General features: G+C 42.2%; 1 non-coding gene across 1 annotated transcript; it reads left to right on the top strand.

Moving 5' to 3' along the window:
- Positions 1–13,685: 13,685 nt before the first annotated feature.
- On the top strand, positions 13,686–13,757 carry trnat-ugu (transfer RNA threonine (anticodon UGU)). The gene has a single exon. It is a non-coding gene; the product is annotated as a tRNA-Thr (tRNA).
- Positions 13,758–21,455: the final 7,698 nt, after the last annotated feature.

Here is a 21,455-nt window from a genome sequence, read left to right on the forward strand (position 1 = left end):
CACACCCTAATTGAAAAACAAACAAACCAAAACAAAGGCAAAATCTTCTCATGCTTTGTTGATTTAAAAAAAAAAGGTCTGCTATACAAATTGATGGAAAGTGGTGTTGGGGGAAAAACATACGACATTATAAAATCCATGCACACAAAAAACAAGTGTACGGTTAAAATGGGCAAAAAACACACATTTCTTCCCACAGGGCTGTGGGGTAAGACAGGGATGCAGCTTAAGCCCCACCCTCTTCAACATATATATATATATAAACGGATTAGCGAGGGCACTAGAACAGTCTGCAGCACCCGGTCTCACCCTACTAGAATCTGAAGTCAAATGTCTACTGTTTGCTGATGATCTGGTGCTTCTGTCACCAACCAAGGAGGGCCTACAGCAGCACCTAGATCTTCTGCACAGATTCTGGCAGGCCTGGGCCCTGACTGTAAATCTCAGTAAGACCAAAATAATGGTGTTCCAAAAAAGGTCCAGTCGCCAGGACCACAAATACAAATTCCATCTAAACACCGTTGCCCTAGAACAGTGGTTCTCAATCCTGGTCCTGGGGACCCAAAGGGGTGTACATTTTTGTTTTTGCCCTAGCACTACACAGCTGATTCAAATGATTTAACTCATCAAAAACAAAAATGTGCACCCCTTTGGGTCCCCAGGACCAGGATGAGAACCACTGCCATAGAGCACACAAAAAAACTATACATACCTCGGCCTAAACATCAGTGCCACAGGTAACTTCCACAAAGCTGTGAACGATCTGAGAGACAAGGCAAGAAGGGCATTCTATGCCATCAAAAGGAACATAAAGTTCGACATACCAATTAGGATCTGGCTAAAAATACTTGAAATCAGTTATAGAACCCATTGCCCTTTATAGTTGTGAGGTCTGGGGTCCGCTCACCAACCAAGAATTCACAAAATGGGACAAACACCAAATTGAGACTGCATGCAGAATTCTGCAAAAATATCTTCTGTGTACATCATAAAACACTAAATAATGCATGCAGAGCAGAATTAGGCCGATACCCACTAATTATCAAAATCCAGAAAGAGCCGTTAAATTCTACAACCACCTAAAAGTAAGCAATTCCCAAACCTTCCATAACAAAGCCATCACCTACAGAGAGATGAACCTGGAGAAGAGTCCCCTAAGCAAGCTGGTCCTGGGGCTCTGTTCACAAGCAGACCCCCAGGACAGCAACACAATTAGACCCAACCACATCATGAGAAAACAAAAAGATAATTACTTGGCACATTGGAAAGAATTAACAAATAAACAGAGCATACTAGAATGCTATTTGGCCCTAAACAGAGAATACACAGTGGTAGAATACCTGACCACTGTGACTGACCCAAACTTATGGAAAGCTTTGACTGTGTACAGACTCAGTGAGCATAGCCTTGCTATTGAGAATGGCAGATCTGGCTCTCAAGAGAAGACCGGCTATGTGCACACTGCACACAAAATGTGGAAACTGAGCTGCACTTCCTAACCTCCTGCCAAATGTATGACCATATTAGAGACACTTATTTCCCTCAGATTATACAGATCCACAAAGAATTTGAAAACTAACCCAATTTTGATAAACTCCCATTTCACCCAGTAGATATACCACAGTGTGCCATCACAGCAGTAAGATTTGTGACCTATTGCCACAAGAAAAGGGCAACCAGTGAAGAACAAACACCATTGTAAATACAACCCATATTTGTGTTTATTTATTTTCCCTTTTGTACTTTAACCATTTGCACATCATTACAACACTGTATATATACATAATATGACATTTGTAATGTCTTTATTATTTTGGAACTTCTGTGAGTGTAATGGTTACTGTTCATTTTTATTGTTTATTTCACTTTTGTATATTACTTCACTTGCTTTGGCAATGTTAACATATGTTTCCCATGCCAATAAAGCCCCTTGAATTGAATTTACTCAAATATCACATTCATATCCACCAGTGGAGGCTGATGAGGGGAGGACGGCTCATAATAATGGCCGGAATGGAGGGAATTGAATGGTATTAAACATGTATTTGATACCATTCCATTCACTCCATTCCAGCCATTATTATGAGCCGTCCGTTCCTCAGCAGCCTCCAGTGATATCCGCTGTATACATGAATCGGAACAAAGTTGGTTACTGTTTCAGTCATGTCTTTGGTCATGTTCGCGTGGTCAAGTGAGTATTTCGGTCTGTAATAAAGCCCTTTTGTGGGGAAAAAACAAATTCTGATTGGCTGTGTCGGTGCCTGACTCCCAAGTGGATGGGCCTATGCCCTCCCAGGCCCACCCGTGGCTGACCCCTGCACAGTCATGTGAAATCCATAGATTAGGGCCTAATGAATTTATTTCAATTGACTGATTTCCTTCTATGAACTGTAACTCAGTAAAATCTTTGAAATTGCTGAACATTTTGAGTTTATATTTTTGTTCAGTATTGTTTTCGTCCTCATTGCCAAACTTCATAAAGACCTTCAACTTCAAAACTCCTTTGCTTGTTATACAATCATGTAACTAAGAAATTATCTGGAAATAACTATGGTTTTGTTGAATAATCATGACTGGTTAGAGATATCTGAAGTAATACGGTAGTGGCGAAAGATATCATTGCTACTTAACGCGGATGGATCCATGTTCTGTTTTGAGATCCTCTAGCATAGGGTAGACTGGATGTTTCTGATTGGAACTGTGACAACGGGCAGCCTCTCCCTGCTTGGCTCGATGGGATGTGTAATGAGTTTGCCAAAACAGCCAGATATGTAGTCTTGTACCCTTACCATTTTTTTTAACTGACTATCATATTTGTTGATTAAATCTGACTTTATTAATATAACGTGGAGCTCCTCCTCACCACTCTATTGATCCTATATCCATTTCAAAGTAGTCAATTTTCTTCTTCTTTTGTGTTTGAAAAAAGCGTAACGCTAATATTGGTGATTTACCACCACCTGCAGTGCTGGAGTCCTGATATTTTTTTTCATTGTAGCCACTAGATGGCTGTGATATAGCTTAAAGCCATTTACTAAACATAGGCAACGTAATTTGAAGAAAAAGACAATGCTCTGGTTATTGGCTGATCGCTCCCAACCCATTGGAATCCCCATCCAGTTGACCTGGCTGACGACACCTTTAGTCCCCACATAAACTAAGCAAAAAAATAAACGTCCCTTTTTCAGGACCCTGTCTTTCAAAGATAATTTGTAAAAATCCAAATAACTTCACAGATCTTCATTGTAAAGGGTTTAAACACTGTTTCCCATGCTTGTTCAATGAACCATAAAAAATGTATGAACATTAACAACCCTCCAGACGAGCTTCAATGCCATTCAACTCTCCTTCCGTGGTCTCCAACTGCTCCTAAACACAAGTAAAACTAAATGCATGCTCTTCAACCGATCGCTGCCTGCACCTGCCCGCCTGTCCAGCATCACTTCTCTGGACGGTTCTAACTTAGAATTTGTGGACAACTACAAATACCTAGGTGTCTGGTTAGACTGTAAACTCTCCTTCCAGACTCACATCAATCATCTCTAATCCAAAGTGAAATCTCGAATTGGCTTCCTATTTCGCAACAAAGCATCCTTCACTCATGCTGCCAAACATACCCTCGTAAAACTGACCATCCTACCAATCCTCGACTTCGGCGATGTCATTTACAAAATAGCTTCCAATACCCTACTCAACAAGCTGGATGCAGTCTATCACAGTGCCATCCGTTTTGTCACCAAAGCCCCATATACTACCCACCACTGCGACCTGTACGCTCTCGTTGGCTGGCCTTCGCTTCATAATCGTCGCCAAACACATTGGCTCCAGGTCATCTACAAGACCCTGCTAGGTAAAGTCCCCCCTTATCTCCGCTCACTGGTCACCATAGCAGCACCCACCTGTAGCACGCGCTCCAGCAGGTATATCTCTCTGGTCACCCCTAAAGCCAACTCCTCCTTTGGTCGTCTCTCCTTCCAGTTCTCTGCTGCCAATGACTGGAACGAACTACAAAAATCTCTGAAACTGGAAACACTTATCTCCCTCACTAGCTTTAAGCACCAGCTGTCAGAGCAGCTCACAGATCACTGCACCTGTACATAGCCCATCTATAATTTAGCCCAAACTACTACCTCTTCCCCTACTGTATTTATTTATTTTATTTATTTTGCTCCTTTGCACCATATTATTTATATTTTATCTCTGAACTTTCTTCAAACTACAAATCTACCATTCCAGTGTTTTTCTTGCTATACTTTATTTACTTTGCCACCATGGCATTTTTTTGCCTTTACCTCCCTTATCTCACATCATTTGCTCACATTGTATATAATCTTTTTTTTTTTTTTTTTCTACTGCATCATTGATTGTATGTTGTTTTACTCCATGTGTAACTCTGTGTTTTTGTATGTTGTCGAACTGCTTTGCTTTATCTTGGCCAGGTCGCAATTTTAAATGAGAACTTGTTCTCAACTTGCCTACCTGGTTAAATAAAGGTGAAATAAAAAAAAAAATAAAAAAAAAAATAAAAGGAATGAATACGAATATGTACATAAAAATATATAAATGAGTGATGGCCGAACGGCATAGGCAAGATGTAATAGATGGTATGGAGTACAGTATATACATATGAGATGAGTATTGTAGGGTATGAAAACATATAAAGCAGCATTGTTTAAGGTGGCTAGTGATACATTACATCAGGATGGCAAGATGCAGTAGATGGTATAGAGTACAGTATATACATATAAGATGAGTAATGTAGTGTGGCAAACCTCTTCAAAGTTAGGAGCGTTTGTCACAAATTAAGTGGGAAACTGTCACAAAAGTCAGCCCAGAATGAAAGTTATTTCGAACATGACAGTACCTGTGTGTTTGTTTCGCTGTCCTGGTCCACCCAGGCCGCAGGTAATGTCAAGGATAGCAGGGTTCGGTACACAAATCTGGTTCTCGGTAGGTCCAGGTCTAAACGCCAACAGGTAAGTCCAAAACAGTCCAGCTCGTACACGGTAAATCCAGCCAATGTAGATTGTCTCTTTCTCTATGGTTCATAGATCCTTCTCGCCCTCTCTCTCTCTTCCTGGTTTTTCTTGTCCCTTTATCTGTGGGTCGGCTCCACCTTCTGAGGGTTCCCCTTGCTTCTGGGAATTGTCGTTTTGGCAGTCGGCCATTTTGTGATCTGTAGTTCTGATCGGGGTGGCCATTTTAGTGATCGGGCAGAGCCCGTTTATTAGTTCTGCCCTCACATATCTGCCATTTATCACTCGACCCCCTTCTTTGCCACAGTAGGTTCTGAAAACATATAAAGTGGCATTGTTTAATACATCTAGACGTTCCGCTAGCGGAACACCTGCTCCAATATCCAATGATAGGCGTGGCGCGAATTACAAATTCCTCAAAAATCCCCAAACTTCCATTTTTCAAACATATGACTATTTTACACCATTTTAAAGACAAGACTCTCCTTTATCTAACCACACTGTCCGATTTCAAAAAGGCTTTACAGCGAAAGCAAAACATTAGATTATGTCAGCAGAGTACCCAGCCAGAAATAATCAGACACCCATTTTTCAAGCTTGCATATATGTCACAAAAAACAAAACCACAGCTAAATGCAGCACTAACCTTTGATGATCTTCATCAGATGACACGCCTAGGACATTATGTTATACAATACATGCATGTTTTGTTCAATCAAGTTCATATTTATATCAAAAAACAGCTTTTTACATTAGCATGTGACGTTCAGAACTAGCATACCCACTGCAAACCTCCGGTGAATTTACTATATTACTCACGATAAACGTTCACAAAAGACATAACAATTATTTTAAGAATTATTGATACAGAACTCCTTTATGCAATCGCTATGTCCGATTTTAAAATAGCTTTTCTAGCCATCACGGGCTAGCTATTTTGACACCCACCAAGTTTGGCCCTCACCAAACTCAGATTTACTATAAGAAAAATTGGATTACCTTTGCTGTTCTTCATCAGAATGCACTCCCAGGACATCTACTTCAATAACAAATGTTGGTTTGGTTCAAAATAATCCATAGTTATGTTCAAATATCCTCTGTTTTGTTTGTGCGTTCAAGACACTATCCGAAGGGTGACGAAGGGTGACGCGCCCGACGCGTTTCGTGACAAAAAATTCTAAATATTCCATTACCGTACTTCGAAGCATGTCAACCGCTGTTTAAAATCAATTTTTATGCGATTTTTCTCGTAAAAAAGCGATAATATTCCGACCGGGAAACCCTGTTTTCGTTCAAAGACGAAAAAATAAAAACATGGTGTCGGCTCGTGCACGCGCCCCCAGTCTCATTGTTCTCTGATCGACCACTATCCAAATGCGCTACTGTTTTTCAGCCATGGCCTGCAAAGTCATCATTCAACGCTTTGCCGCCTTCTGAGAGCCTATGGGAGCCGTAGGAAGTGTCACGTTACAGCAGAGATCCTCAGTTTTCAATAAAGAGAGTGTAGAAGGCCAAGAAATGGTCAGAGAGGGCACTTCCTGTAAGGAATCTTCTCAGGTTTTTGCCTGCCATATGAGTTCTGTTATACTCACAGACACCATTCAAACAGTTTTATAAACTTTAGGGTGTTTTCTATCCAAATCAAACAATTATATGCATATTCTAGTTTCTGGGCAGTAGTAATAACCAGATTAAATCGGGTACGTTTTTTATCCGGCCGTGCAAATACTGCCCCCTACCCTAGGGTAGGTGGCAGGTGGCACCAAATCGGGTAGGTGGCACCAAATCGTCCCACCTACGCAACAGCCAGTCTAATCCCGTGGAGCGATATTCAAATACCTTAGAAATGCTATTACTTCAATTTCTCAAACATATGACTATTTTACACCATTTTAAAGACAAGACTCTCCTTTATCTAACCACACTGTCCGATTTCAAAAAGGCTTTACAACGAAAGCAAAACATTAGATTATGTCAGGAGAGTACCCAGCCAGAAATAATCACACACCTATTTTTCAAGCTAGCATATAATGTCACAAGAACCAAAACCACAGCTAAATGCAGCACTAACCTTTGATGATCTTCATCAGATGACACTCCTAGGACATTATGTTATACAATACATGCATGTTTTGTTCAATCAAGTTCATATTTATATCAAAAACCAGCTTTTTACATTAGCATGTGACGTTCAGAACTAGCATACCCACCGAAAACTTCCGGTGAATTTATTAAATTACTCACGATAAACGTTCACAAAAAACATAACAATTATTTTAAGAATTTTTAGATACAGAACTCCTTTATGCAATCGCGGTGTCCGATTTTAAAATAGCTTTTCGGTGAAAGCACATTTTGCAATATACTGAGTAGATAGCCCGGCCATCATGGCTAGCTATTTTGACACCCACCAAGTTTGGCACTCACCAAACTCAGATTTACTATAAGAAAAATTGGATTACCTCTGCTGTTCATCGTCAGAATGCACTCCCAGGACTTCTACTTCAACACCCAATGTTGTTTTGGTTCCAAATAATCCATAGTTATATCCAAATAGCTGTGTTCTGTTCTTGCCTTCAAGACACTATCCGAAGGGTGACGCGCCGGCGCGTATCGTGACAAAAAAATTCTAAATATTCCATTACCGTACTTCGAAGCATGCCAAACGCTGTTTAAAATCAATTTTTATGCGATTTTTCTCGTAAAATAGCGATAATATTCCGACCGGGAGACGTTGTATCCGTTCAAAGACTGAAAGAAGTAAAATGGAGTCGTCACATGCACGCGCGCACCCGTGTCATTGTTCTCAGATCGACCACTTTCCAAATCCCCTACTGTTTTTCGCCCAGGGACTGTAGAGTCATCATTCCCCATTCTGGCGCCTTCTGAGAGCCTATGGGAGCCTTAGAAAATGTCACGTTACAGCAGAGATCCTCTATTTTCCATAAAGATTCTATAGAAGAGAGGGCACTTCCTGTATGGAATCTTCTCAGGTTTTGGCCTGCCATATGAGTTCTGTTATACTCAAAGACACCATTCAAACAGTTTTAGAAACTTGAGGGTGTTTTCTATCCAAATAAAATAATTATATGCATATTCTAGTTTCTGGGCAGGAGTAATAACCTGATTAAATCGGGTACGTTTTTTTATCCGGCCGTGAAAATACTGCCCCCTATCCTAAACAGGTTAAATGTTTTACTCACGTTGGCTGCATTGAAGGAGAGCCCGCAGGTTTTGGTAGCGGGACGTGTTAGTGGCACTGTATTGTCCTCAAAGCGAGCAAAAAAGTTGTTTAGTCTGTCTGGGAGCAAGGCATCGTGATCTGCGATGGGGCTGATTTTTCTTTTGTAGTCCGTGATTGACTGTAGACCCTGCCACATACCTCTCGTGTCTGAGCCGTTGAATTGCGACTCCACTTTGTCTCTGTACTGACGCTTAGCTTGTTTGATTGCCTTGCGGAGGGAATAGCTACACTGTTTATATTCGGTCATGTTTCCGGTCACTTTGCCCTGATTAAAAGCAGTGGTTCGCGCGTTCAGTTTTGCGCGAATGCTGCCATCAATCCACGGTTTCTGGTTGGGGAACGTTTTAATAGACGCTGTTGGTACGACATCACCGATGTACTTGTTAATGAACTCGCACAACGAGTCAGCGTATTCGTCAATGTTGTTGTTCGCAGCAATGCGGAACATATCCCAGTCCACGTGATCGAAGCAATCTTGAAGCGTGGAATCCGATTGGTCGGACCAGCGTTGAACAGACCTGAGGGCCTGGCATTTCCTGTTTTAGTTTCTGTCTATAGGCTGGGAGCAACAAAATGATGTCGTGGTCAGCTTTTCCAAAGGGAGGGCAGGGGAGGGCCTTATATGCGTCGCGGAAGTTAGAATAACAGTGGTCTAGGGTTTTGCCCACACTGGTAGCACAACCGATATGCTGATAGAATTTGGGGAGCCTTGTTTTCAGATTAGCCTTGTTAAAATCCCCAGCTACAATAAATGCAGCCTCAGGATATGTGGTTTCCAGTTTACATAGAGTCCAATGAAGTTCTTTCAGGGCCGTCGATGTGTCTGCTTGGGGGGGATATACACGGCTGTGATTATAATCGAAGAGAATTCTCTTGGTAGATAATGCGGTCGGCATTTGATAGTGAAGAATTCTAAGTCAGGTGAACAAAATGACTTGAGTTCCTGTATGTTGTTATGATCACACCACGTCTCGTTAATCATAAGGCATACAGCCCCACCCTTCTTCTTACCAGAGAGATGCTTGTTTCTGTCAGCACGATGCGTGAAGAAACCAGGTGGCTGTACCGACTCAGATAGCGTGTCTCGAGTGAGCCATGTTTCCGTGAAACAAAGAACGTTACAGTCTCGGATATCTCTCTGGAATGCTACACTTGCTCAGATTTTGTCTACCTTGTTGTCAAGAGACTGGACATTGGCGAGTAGTATGCTCGGGAGCGGTGCGCGATGTGCCCGTTTACGGAGCCTGACCAGAAGACCGCTCCGTCTGCCCCTTCTTCTATGACGTCATTGTTTTTGGTCGCCTGCTGGGATCCGATCCATTGTCCTGGGTGGTAGGCCAAACAGAGGATCCGCTTCGGGAAAGTCGTATTTCTGGTCGTAATGTTGGTGAGTTGACGTTGCTCTTATATCCAATAGTTCCTCCCGACTGTATGTAGTAAAACCTAAGATTACCTGGGGTAACAATGTAAGAAATAACACATAAAAAAGCAAAATACTGCATAGTTTCCTAGGAACGCGAAGCGAGGCGGCCATCTTTGTTGGCGCCGGAAGTATTGGCCTAAATGGGGTGTGGGCATGGTTGACTTGGGGGGGTGTTGATTGATTGGTTGGGGTGGGGGTGTGTGGATGTGGCTGGTGGTGTTGTGGTCTGGATGTAGGTCCTCTATGTGTAGGGCCGGGGGGGGGGGGGGGCGTTGACTTTCCGCTTGGGGTTGCTCGTCTGTGGGGTTATATAATGAAGAGGTCTGGTCTGACCCGCTCAGGGTGGGGGTATCTTTCTCAAGGGAGAGCTTCTCCTGCTGAGCTAATTATTTGATTAGGTGAAAGTCCAGCTGAAACTGTTTGGAGTTGCCCTGTACCAATACTGTTCCAGACTTATACAAATTTATATTAGCTGACTCTGAGTCCTCATTGTCTAATATCCTGAGTTTCCACCCCTCGTTAACACCCCCCCTCTTAACAGAGGGGTAGTGTGTTAATATAGCACTGTGCCATGCCAGGGGATGGTCTGTGTGGAAGATTAAGTTGCTTATGTTCCCATTTTTATAACAGTCAGCAAAAAGTGTCTCTTGATCTTCCACAAGGAGCTCCATTTTATTACACTTTTCTTGCCTTATCATTTTTTTACATACAGAGGGTACTGTATTTGAATTACCTCTGAACAGCGGGAGGCAGCTTCAAAGTCCTCTGCATTTGGTTGGGGTAGCCTGTTTGATTCTCCCTGCCATTGTTGGGCTAAAGGGCTCGGACTCCTCTCACTTGACACTTCAGTGCTAATTGAAGTTGTATCTCCTTTTCCTAGAAAGCTTGCTAGTCCAACTCAGCATTCACTCCTCATAAAGTGAAATATAGCATTGTAATGTATTTTTCTTCTTGGCATTTGAATATAAAACATAGCTTCAGACTAAACATTACTCACTCAGTTCCAGGTTGGATGGTGTTTTCAGTTTGTGTACGAGAGCATTTGCTGTACAGCTTGGGCCTTCCAGGTAATTCCGTAATTCCGTCCAAAATCAGGTTTTTGGTTTTGAGTTTTGATCTGGAGTGAAGGTTATGCTGTGGAGGGTAGAATCCTGTACATGTCCCTGCCAAAGAATCCAAGTTTATCTAACTCAAAATCTATATTTTTCCAAGAACATGCTGAAAACTGCAGGAGCTCATCTGCTCATGACCTCTCTCTCTCTGCCTCTTATTAGCTAGTCTCTCTCTCAATGATTGATTGTACAGTGTAGGGCTAAACACAAATTATTTCAGTTTGTGCGTGTGTGATATGGGGGTTGGAGCCATGTTTATTTAGACACTATAAAGAAAAACTTTTAGAAACAATGGCAACACTGCCATGTTGATCTGAGCCTTGCTGTTGGAAAACCGAGTGTCCCTGCTTTCCTCTTCAGTCTGTTGCTTTCGCCTCGCCACTCAAACGCGCCCAATGTCTTCTGTCAGATGGGAAGAGGGAGCGGCACTGCTCGGCGGAATATCTGTATTGCTCCAGCAGGTGGTGTTTTTTCATTGTTTCGCCCACCAAGCAAGTTTTTGTGTCGAGGCTAGTGTCAAATGTATGGCTTATTTGCTATGTGAGGTTTACTTGATCTAATAGAAGTTTCGTAATGCATACGTTATGTGTGTGCTGATATAAGTAGGACACTTGACATCCCATTAACTTTGAGAAAAAACCCTTTATATCGTCGTTATCTCGAGATGGCTATGTGTAACGGTGTAAATAGGTTGTTACATTTCTGCATAAAATGGATATTATGCCACTTCGTGGTGGATTAGTGTGTTTACGCTAACTAAATTTCCCTCTTTGAAGTTGGTAGCTAACTCGAAAATGCATTTTCTTTACGAGTGCTATTTATATCCCGTTACTACTCATCATTCATCCATACTGTGTGTGTGTCCCACGATTGCAGGTAATTTATGACAAATGTATAAAGTATATGTTTTATAAATTCATGAGCACCAGCTAGCAGCATATTATCCTGGTTTTGTTAGCTTAGGAAAATGTGGTACATTCTATGTGTAATATATTTCTTCGCCACAAGAGTGTAACGTTGAGTCATTTTTCAAGGTCATTTTATATATTTTGAATACTAAAATGGATGATAGTTTATTCTGATGTTGTGAACATAAGATTACACATGAAAACAATATATATTTATTATAGTAAATTAGGAATTATTCGAAATTGTTAAATCCACTATACGATCACAATGACTTTGATAGACATTTCAATTGTTCTTTAGTTAGTATATTATACAGCAGATTTATGGGGAATTGCTGTGGGGGTGCTATTTATATCCCGTCGACAACTCATCATCCATCCATACTGTGTCCCCCCCACGATTGCATCTTTGGAAATAAATGAACTATCCATCCATTACTCCTTCCTGTGTTCTCACTATGGCCAGAAATGTCACATATGTATATTCTTGGCATGAAACTAGTAGCATAGTGTCTCATTGAATACAGGCAAACAACCCTCATACAATATTTAAAAAAAGATTACAACAATGAGATGTATCCACCAATTCAAAGAAAGGATAGACGAGCCTCATTGTGGACAAAGACTTACATTGTTAGGGCGGAGAGACATGTGTCTTGTCTGGTATCCATAATCTTTTCCTTCTCGCTATCTGATGGTCATGTCTAGATGGGATACAGCATTTGTCAAATTGACCTCAAAAGTAGATATTTTTTGTGTGCAATTTCGCTAACCCTAGCCCCTTTCCGAACCTTAACCTTATGCGCTAAACCTGCAACGAAAACCTGTATCCATTTAGACAAAACCCTATCTGACATGAGACAAATGCGGGGTTGACCACTGAGGTATAAGACCAGGTAGGCGGGAAAGGATATACGGACACGCCTGGTGCCCTAAATGATGAAGTGAGTCACGAAGTGAGTCGAGACGAACGGATTCGGCTCAGTATCCTACTACCCTTCCCAGCTAGCGAGTTTACGCTTGTGTCAAGAAACTTCATCGAGAATGTGAATCTTGTCCGCCAAAGTTGGGACTTGGGAGTATTCCGAATAATTGGTTGCATTATTATTATTTATTTTTGTACAAAAACGTAGACGTTAATGCCGTAATTGTACATTTTCGGTAAATCAATACATTAAATGTTCTTTAGCTGTCACCCTGGCCTGAAATTGGCTACACTATATAGCTACTTGCTTCCCTGCGGCAAACGGGAGCGATGGACACTTAAAGAATTGAGTGTGTGCGCGATCATGCGAGGGGGGGGGGTTCTGTCGGGAGGGTAGCAGACTGTATGCTGACAGTCTACTGACGGCCAGCATACAAATGGTTACTATCAATATTACAAGTTATTTTGTCGTGTAGGCTGCTATCCTACTCGAAATAAAATCAAGTGGGATGGAACAAATTACCCACGTTAGCTCCAGCCATCGATATGTGCTAGCCTACATCTCACTGAGGCTAGCTAATTGGCATGTCACGGTGACGTCCAGATGGTGACCGATACTACAAGTTATTTCTACCTCGCCCGTCGAAAAAACCCTGCATAAACTAGCTAGCTGAGTAAGGGCTCATAAGGTCAAAGACTGAATGAGCCGAATCCATTCGTCTCCACTTTCTACTCTCAGCTGCGCGACATACATCATCAATTTGGGCACCATGCCACAGACAAGGGGGTTAGTTATAAATATCTTCGAAAAGGAGTTTCCTTATAGGCCCTCGCTGTGTGGACTCTTGGTGCTTTCATGACAACTGGGAAGTCCGATTAAAACGAGGTCAAATCATGACGTCAGTGATCTTCATGTCGGAAAGTTTACGGTTTGATATTTGGTCGTTCAAAAGATTATTCCGACTCAGAGCTCGTTTTTTCCCGAGTTTCCAGTTGTCTTGAACACTCGGATGTCGGAGATTTCAGAATTGTCAGTTGTTTTGTCGCGGCATCAATATCAGAGAACACTACCAATGTAGTTTCTGCGTGCTGAAACCGGCTCTATAGCTCAGTGGCAGAGCACTGGTCTTGTAAACCAGGGGTCGCGAGTTCGATCCTCGCTGGAGCCTAATATAACAATTTTTCTGCCACACATGGTCGCTGAGAACTTGCGGAAGATAACCAATAAAATGACCATGGCATTTATCTGATGTATTTTGCACTCATTTTGGGTGTCATTTTAGATGGATGTCATTTTAGACACTTGTGGACTGAATTGCAAGTGTAAGAATGATACTTAGATTTTTATGATGCGCACATTGTTTAAACTCAGCCAAGTGTGAAATGTCTTCTGTGTTCAGCTATGATGTTACTATAGGCCAGTCAAAAGTTTATAAACAATGTATCCATTGTTTGAATTGGGTCAATATGCAAGTGTATGGATGAGTATAGCTATCATAATTTTCACAAAGCAGTGAAGAGGATTTAGTCAACATTTCAGTTGACTAAAAGCAAGCGAGTGCATTATTATGGTGCAGTAATAACATGTGTATAGCCCTATGTATGTTATGACATGTATATAAGACGGTAATAACAGGTCACAGAGATAGAAATGATAATGTGATCATGATGGAATTTTGAGTCTCTTGTGAAAGGAGTTCGAAGGAGTCACAAAACTGCACTACTGATAAAAAAATAGGCTTTTTAAAAGCTTTGTTCTAACTTCCAGCTCAATCAATTGAGAGAAGAGAGTATGACTCATGTGAATATACTGGGTGCTCAAGTATAACCTAGGCCTAACTGATGTGTCATAGATACGTGACATGCACTTGTTGCATTGTAAAAATCTGCTCATGCATTTCCCCCTAATTGAGTGTTAAGGAGAGGTGAATTATAATGTTCCATGTCTCTGAACTTCTCATTGAGTTAGACCTCCATATCCTCTCATCCACAGTTAGGTGTGTATGTGTGTGTGTGTGTGTGTGTGTGTGTGTGTGTGTGTGTGTGTGTGTGTGTGTGTGTGTGTGTGCGTGTGTGTGTGCGTGTGTGCGTGCGTGCGTGCGTGCGTGCGCGCAGAGGTGTGTGGGTATCTTCTCTCTGCCCATACATTGCGTTGAAATCTCATCTGCTCCAATGAAGAGGCAGGGAATTCCTTCTTTGGCTCAAAATAGGAGCATTGTTTTGCTAGCCAGGCGTAGAATGGTGTATGTTGAGCTAACTAATCCCACACTTCACTGCCTAAAAACACCTATCCCTCTCGGTTGCAGAGCAGAGCGGGCATCCCTTAGAAATACAATTACACCCTGATGATGGGGTAATTGTGGGAGTCATTTGTGGGAGTCAACGGATATCAAAGTGAGTTCAAAAGTGAATTCAAAATAGCAATTCACTGTGGAGGAGGAAGCAGTGATGCACATGAACATTGTCAATGTGAAGGTTGAATAGTTCTGTACGTTGCTCTGACTATGTTTATATCTCCTTGTTGAATGCATTGTGGAGTGCTGTCTCAATGTGTGGTTGGGGGGAGAAGAGAGGCAGGGGCACAGACAATGGATGACTATGGATCTGTTGGCTAAACATGAAGTTTCATGGTCATGATTTACTTTGACAGGATATCAGGGGAGTTCTTGCTGTTTGTGATTCTTCAAGGGAATAAAGTTGATCACTTCTAATGTCTTCGTGCATCAGATTAAGAAAGTCATTGTTCCACATGAGAGGCTCTCTGTTTCATAATAAAACCTGTAGCCTACCTACGACAAGTCATTATTGGTATGGAAATACAATTATCATCCTTGCTTAGGATGAACTCTATTTTAATTTGTCAGCCACACACCAGACAGAACAGTAAATTCAGGTGAAAAAGAAGACCAGTGTTTTCAGTTCAGATCACTATTAATAAAGGAGAGGAGAGGAGGAATCATCTCTAGACTATTGAGATGCTCCCGAGAGGCACAGCAGTCTAATGCACTGCATCTCAGTCCTAGAGGCATCACTACAGACCCTGGATCGATTCCAGGCTGTATCACAACCGGCCGAGATTGGGAGTCCCATAGGGCGGCGCAAACCCTAACCAGCGTCGTCCAGGTTAGGGTTTGGCCGGGGTCGGCTGTCATTGTAAATAAGAATTTGTTCTTAACTGACCTGCCGAGTTAAATAAAAGTTAAATAAAAAAAATATAAAATAATAAAAAAGATGCAGCCCATGGCTCAGTGATGCATTGAGGTATGTCCAACAGAGGACGCCTCACTAGACTGTTGAGATGCAGCCCATGGCTCAGTGATGCATTGAGGTATGTCCAACAGAGGACGCCTCACTAGACTATTGAGATGCAGCCCATGGCTCAGTGATGCATTGAGGTATGTCCAACAGAGGACGCCTCACTAGACTATTGAGATGCAGCCCATGGCTCAGTGATGCATTGCGGTATGTCCAACAGAGGACGCCTCACTAGACTATTGAGATGCAGCCCATGGCTCAGTGATGCATTGCGGTATGTCCAACAGAGGACGCCTCACTAGACTATTGAGATGCAGCCCATGGCTCAGTGATGCATTGAGGTATGTCCAACAGAGGACGCCTCACTAGACTATTGAGATGCAGCCCATGGCTCAGTGATGCATTGCGGTATGTCCAACAGAGGACGCCTCACTAGACTATTGAGATGCAGCCCATGGCTCAGTGATGCATTGCGGTATGTCCAACAGAGGACGCCTCACTAGACTATTGAGATGCAGCCCATGGCTCAGTGATGCATTGCGGTATGTCCAACAGAGGACGCCGCACTAGACTATTCAGATGCAGCCCATGGCTCAGTGATGCATTGAGGTATGTCCAACAGAGGACGCCTCACTAGACTATTGAGATGCAGCCCATGGCTCAGTGATGCATTGCGGTATGTCCAACAGAGGACGCCTCACTAGACTATTGAGATGCAGCCCATGGCTCAGTGATGCATTGCGGTATGTCCAACAGAGGACGCCTCACTAGACTATTGAGATGCAGCCCATGGCTCAGTGATGCATTGCGGTATGTCCAACAGAGGACGCCGCACTAGACTATTCAGATGCAGCCCATGGCTCAGTGATGCATTGAGGTATGTCCAACAGAGGACGCCTCACTAGACTATTGAGATGCAGCCCATGAGTCAGCGATGTATTGAGGTATGTTCAACAGCAGGGGTCACTCTATGTTAGGTTTTGAAGATCCTTCCTTCCTAGTGTCATGCTGAGGGCCTTTGCACTGCCTCACTTACATAGGTTAGTTAAGGCAGTGATTCTCAACAGGACCCTTGGGGGTACTTGGCCTATCCACAGGGGGTACTTGAGAAGACTCATTAGACCATAGGCCTACTGGTAAAATACACATGAGGGGGTACTTCAGGAGTACTTCAAACAGAGCTAAATGTACTTGGTGGTACCTTAACCAAAAAAGGTTGAGAACCACCGAGTTAGGGAATAGGATGAAGTTGCTCCCAGATCTAAGGTCAATTTCTCAATCACACAATTTCAATCAATCAGTAACCTTGTCCCCAGGCTCAATTGAGTGAGCTGGCTGGTGGATGAGATTAACCAATGAGTTATTACCATATTTATTCATGTTTTATCAATCTTTTACAACCTCCCATAGATTGTAGATTTCTCCTCTCTGAAGAACTGTTTGTGTGGTGACGTATCAATGATACGTTATCGGCCATACCCACCATACAGGCTACTGGGTAGATAAAATGAAATCCCAAATGAACTCAGGCAGTATGTAGGTTATACTTCACCTTGTACTACTAAATCTCATTCCCCTCTATGCCAACTTTATACCTGTACATATTGTTCCCAATAATTTCAGTAGTACTCCGCTTTCTTTATTCACAGAGGGAAAAGAGGAGCAATCATCATTTTGAACTGGTCCTTGGCTCAGTGGAAGGCTATAAGCACCGGAGGCTGTTCAATGTTGTTATTGTTATGGCTGGCTCGCTGCCGTCCCAGTAGTATCACTAGGCTGGCTTCTCTTCTCTAGGCAAGGCTGAGGCTCATCATGTTGCAGGGTATTGTCTTGGCTCGTCTTGTGGTTACATTAACAGCAGACAGAGAGAGGCGGGGAGAGAGAGGAAGAGATACAGAGAGAAAGAGAGAGACAGAGCAGATAACGCTAAAGAGAGAGAGAGACACGGAGAGAGAAAATGTATTATCCTCCTGGAAAACAGCATCTAAACAAACGTTTCTGGAGTATAATTTCACAGAGGAATTTGTTGGTCCTTTTTTTGGGGGACTTTTTTAAGGAGGATATTGCTGTCCCGTATTGGGATCATCGTGCTGAAAATTGCTCAAACAATGTATTGGAATCACTCCACTGTAGGAAGTAATGCCACTATATACAGTAGATATGTCAATGTCAACCACAATTGCTTTAACAACTTCTCCAGAACTCATAGAATACATGGAATAGAATACAACTTTATTATCCATTGGTTAGAAAGAACACACGTTGAGAGGCACAGGGTCAGCAGCAGTGCAGTGCCCTGGATGGAGAGCAATTGTGGGGGGTTAAGTTCCTTGCCCAAGAGCACAATGGCAGGAGATGGTACATTGGATCAGAGACCATGTGCCATCATCTACCAACTCTGTTGGAAATGTGACCACAAGAGAGACCTCACACATACTCAACCACAACATTCTAACAACATGCAGGGTGGAAGGGATGTGAACCATTTTTATTCCAAAAACAACCCCTGATTCCTGTCTTTCTGTGTACCTTTGATTGACTGTGTGTGTTGCTATGTTTGTTTGTTAATTGCATGTAAATCATAAAACCCTGCTCACAAGAAAGAAAGCATGTGACCGCCTCAGAGGCACACAGATGTTTACAGGTCTCCTGGGGTTACCGATTAGCTGGAGTAGATCACTTCTGTATGACAGTCTCCAATGGCGTCAGTTCTAGTAATTGATCCGTATTTGTGTCTAAGTGTGTGTGCATGTGTGGCCTGTGTACTACTCTCATATGCGGACCACAGTGTGTGTTTGGGGGTTGGGGACTCTGTTGGGGACATAGGGAGTGTAGTGGTGGAGAACTTAGTCCACTATATGCCGGTCCTGGTCCACTGCGGTGCACTAAACATGCTGAGGAAATCTCATATTCCTGTCAGCCTAGCAGAGTTAACAGGAGCGTAACCACCAAGTCCTGGCTCTAGGCCTGGCCAGTCATGACTAAGACTACATCCATATACTTTCACGTCATCCATCTGCACAGCTTCCTCTCCGATGCCTCACCTACTGTAACGTCGCTTTTACTAGTAGCCTTTTCTATTCCCCCTTATTCTTCGTCCACCCTTTGCTTCACAAAGATTTATCACGCATGGTATTGTAAGAGTGTATTACAGTGTACAGCAACTGCATAGTGAATTGTGTATTCTGATCTCAAGATCCATAAATGAATGTCTAGTTCTGTTATGAACATCTGTGTTTTGGTGAAATATGGAAATGATAGAACCATGCCGTGAGATGATGTGCGTGTCGCGCTCATGTTGAGTTGAGCAAATATATGCAGCTCATTGAAAAACACCTCTTTCTTGCATGATTCAAGATTTCAGATAACATTTTTAGTCAGTTCCAAAAATGTCTCCAATCCTTTTTATGCTCTTTCCTTGAGCATTTTATTTTCTCCTTCTCTGTAGACCTGGGTTCAAATACTATTCAAAATCTTTCAAATACTTTGTGCATTTCTTTTAGCCTGACTAGAGTGCCAGATAGGCAGGGATTACACTTGTGGGACTATTCTATTGGTCCATTAAGCCAGGCAACCTCAGTCAAGCACAGATAAAGTATTTGAAATGATTTCAAAGAGTATTTGAAGCCATGTCTGCTTCTCTGTTCTGTCTTCACATCTGTGGATATTTATCTACTTTTCAGAGAACAAACGTGGTCAGCATCTGTCTGGATGCATTCCACAGACAGCTCATCTGTAGTCAACTTAGAACTAGAACTAACTGTAAAACGTTATCTAGCACAGATTTGTTTATAGTTAAACGATTCTACCGGCAGCTCAAATACATTCAAATCTTCACATACTGCATTATATGTGTGCATACTTTCACATACCAATTTTGGGTACAGCCAGAAAGGGACTGGCATCTCATCGGAGCCTGGTTCCTCTCTAGGTTTCTTTCTAGGTTCCTGTTTCTATGGTGTTTTTCCTAGCCACTGTGCTTCTGCCTCTGCATTACTTTCTGTTTAGGGTTTTACGCTAGGTATCTGTAATACACATTGTGACAACTGCTGCCGTAGAAAGGGCTTTCTAAAATAAAGTTGACTGATTGAATTTAGAAACTTGGAACAATATAACTGTAGAACACACACACCATCAACTCCTTATTAACCAGTCCTGCATTTGTGTGAATGAGCGAACCAACACTGGTGTTTCTTCTTTAATTACACATATTTCAAATCAGTATAGACTCAATTGCCACCCTGACCCATGAGCAACCTAATGTTCCGTTCTAGAAGTATCAGTGTTCCTCTGGTGTTCTAGTTTCTTACAGGTGACAGAGAGGCAGGAAAACATGCTATGCTATGAATTATGGTGAGGACCTATAGGAATTAAGAGAATCTAAAAATGGTTAAAAAAAATGTTATACTTGACAGACAAAAAAGTAGAAGTAACAGAAAGTTCAAGACTGTACCTTCCTTTTGAGAAGGAATGATACGCCTGTGGATCTGCATTGCCCTGACCTCTGAATCTCCATTATTTAACCCCCCTGTAAGAGTATACAGAGTTACGGACAGACATGATCATGTAGCTACACAACTTTAAAGACCAGAACAAAGCTGTAAGAACATGTGGAGTTACGGACAGACACGATTATGTACAGATTACAGAACCGAGAACAACCCAGAAAACAGACGAGATTGTTGGCTATGATGCCATCTGTGAGCTATAGAATCAACAATCAATGCGGATGTGATGTGCCTTCCTCACCCTATAGCAAGTGAAACCACATTATCATCCCTGCAATTGATGCTTCTTTGTGTCAATAAGAAAGAGAACGAGGTTCCTGTGATTTCTGTAGTAATTAATAGGTCATCATGTTTTGGTCTAAGAAGCATTCGTTCCGTTATTAACTCCGGGTTCTCCAAAATCTGGGTTGGACTTTGAAAACAAATTGAAGCCATCTGGAGAACACAGTCGACGAAGCAAATTGAGTGTGATTCTGTTGATCCATGGTGTTTCACTACGGTAATGTAATAACGTAACCAGTCTGAGCACTCTTCATCCATATGTGATTGAATCAGGGTGCAAAGTTCAATCCTGCTTCTCATCATTTCAGTATAGAGAGTCAATAGTCACGACTAACGTGGCACAGAACTAACTTTTCATTTTGTTTCCAAAGAGGATCATTGAACTACATAATAAAGATACATTTATGAGCCAATGTTGCTTCGTGTCTTGCAGCTCAAGTTCAGGATTTGGAGGTGGAGAATAGAACTCACCTCAATGGTCTACTCAATCATTCTCCAATCCCCCACTTACTAAGAAAATCAACAACGACAGACAAAAGCCTCTTTGATCCTGCCTTTTTGTTTGCAGCCAACAGAACATAGAGGAGCTCGCTCCGAGAATAACCAACATGTAAAAATAAAACATTCTGCCTGTCCTAAAATGTATAACGTTTCAGACCGTTTGGTCTCCAATTGAAAGCAGATTGCTCCACACATGCTGAGGCTGGGGTTGAGCCTTGTAAGATCAGTCAGCAGGCCATGCCTGGATGGCCCTGGTTAAGGCACAGCAAGTGGAAAAACAAAGACATCAAAACGCAGTCAGCTTCTCTTCTTCTCTGCCTG

Source organism: Salmo salar, chromosome 15 (genome assembly GCF_965601325.2).
Source record: "Salmo salar chromosome 15, fSalSal1, whole genome shotgun sequence".
In the NCBI taxonomy this organism is placed as follows: domain Eukaryota; kingdom Metazoa; phylum Chordata; class Actinopteri; order Salmoniformes; family Salmonidae; genus Salmo; species Salmo salar.